The sequence below is a fragment of the Trachymyrmex septentrionalis genome, unplaced genomic scaffold (genome assembly GCF_001594115.1).
Source record: "Trachymyrmex septentrionalis isolate Tsep2-gDNA-1 unplaced genomic scaffold, Tsep1.0 scaffold20, whole genome shotgun sequence".
NCBI lineage: Eukaryota > Metazoa > Arthropoda > Insecta > Hymenoptera > Formicidae > Trachymyrmex > Trachymyrmex septentrionalis.
In genome coordinates this window covers 2,553,390-2,555,582 of record NW_017305180.1, presented here as the reverse complement: position 1 = coordinate 2,555,582, position 2,193 = coordinate 2,553,390, and positions in this window count along the sequence as shown.

Genomic DNA, 2,193 nt, shown 5'->3' with positions numbered 1-2,193 from the left:
TTTAAATTTAATATTTAACTCCTTCAATTAGTTATTGCTTTATCCGCGCTTCAAGAGAGCGTGAGAGAAACGAAAATATTTTTATAAATCTTAAAGATACGTTGTTATAATCTAAGAATTTCTGAATTGTATCACTTTTAAAATTATGCAGGTAAATTAAAAAGAATGTTGATATTCTTATTCTTTCTATGTAATAAAATATAATACAAAATATAATACAACAAATTATATTAAAAATAAAATATTTTAAGATTAATATGCAGCGTAAAAGCAGGGATTGTCTGACTTTTTTCACGATTCTTATGTAGTACTGTCTATAATTAAATACCAGCATCGAGTATATGATTGCATTTAACTCGTAGCACGTGTATGAGGATTATGAAGAATCTATCATTGTCGTTGTGAATGTGGATCTAAATCTCGGTAACGAGTTTATGCCTTACATTTCTTTCGGAGTTTTATCTTGCAGTACGTTCCAATCATATCTAGGTGATACATGAAGATATTAATGTAACGTACTAAATATATCAGATTCATCTTTTTTCTCTTTAAGATAGTTTTTAAAACACGTTTTACTTAAACTTTAAAAGAATAACAGGTTTTTTATTGAGCTGATATCTTGCTTTAAATATTACAAACAATAATGTAATTATGAATTAGAATTAAGTTTTATATTTGTAAATATTTAATCTAGTTTAACTATTTCAAGATCAATTAATTTTAGTATGTGTGTATTGTTTAAGTTTAATTTAAAGCATAAATCGTTCGTTTCATTACAATTACAGAAATTATTAAATATATTTACTTTATTTTAAAATATAAAATGCTTGATAAATATAATGATTTTTTAAATTAAAAGATCACTGAATTTACTCTAAATTTTCTAAAAATATGAAACTGAGGGAAGAAACATTAAACCTGGGAACATTCTCTGTATAGTTATATACAGAGATAATAAAAATAGAGCACATCAAAATATTAATAAGTATAATTACTAAAAATTAATTAATCACATTAAAATAATAAGCAATATAGATATAAATTACATTTGATATTATTATTTATTACCTGTACAATGTGTTATTTTTATCAAATTTTAAAATATATTTTTTTTGTGATTTAAGTTCAATGTATCTATCTTTCTTATATATTTTTCTTTTTAAAAGAATCATACATATTTTATGCTATATCTAAAATTATATATTTAATTAACACAAACTCTATCTTTTTAAATATATAATGGAGTCAAGAATGCAAGCCATTTTTACAGCATTATTGTCAATCTGAAGTTTTTGAGAATACAATTCTTGTAGCGCCACCGATTTAGAAAGCTCTCAACTTGAGTATTATGGTTTGCTTTAGTCTCCATCGATAACTTTGCTTTAGGTCTTTCTTCAAGTACAGTATTTATCATTTGATATCTAACGAAAGACAATATTACTCTAATGTTTCACGAGGGTTGGCAGCACAAAGTTTAGTTAGCTATAATATAATTTAGATTTCATAAATAGTAGGTAATTTAATATGTAGTAGCAATATGATGACAGGAATGCTCAATAAAGATATCGGGCAGTTAACAGAATAATAATATTGTAAAATAAATGAAATATTAAACACAGTTCAAACTTAATGTTAACAAAGCCAAAAAACGAATTTAAAATTGGAAATATTGTTTTTTATTTAAATTGTTAAATTATTGATTAATTTTATAAATTGTAATCATTCATTATATAGTTATTAGATATGTAACTTTATTTTATGTTTAAATAAATGTAAGTATAGTTAACAATTTCTTTTGCTTTAGAGTATATAATAATGCTATTATGTTTAATTATATAATTACTGATTAAGTCTATCAAATTATATACGCAGATTAAAAAATTTTTATTTAATTCTTTTTTACAAAAATCTTACATCTTTAATTTAAAAAATATTTTATATAATAACAAATCAAAAAATATTTATGTTTTAATATCCGATGAGAAAAAAAAACGGACATAAAAATTAATAAATATTTGATTTAAAATATTTACAAAATATTGGTATTTACTTTTGTTTATAAAAATATTAGGACAATTGTTTTTAAAAAAATTTTAAATTGTAGTTTTATTAAAGAAAAAAATTATCTCTGTTTAATCAAAGAATTTGATAAAAATAATAACAATATTCCAGAATTTTGTAAACTATAAAATA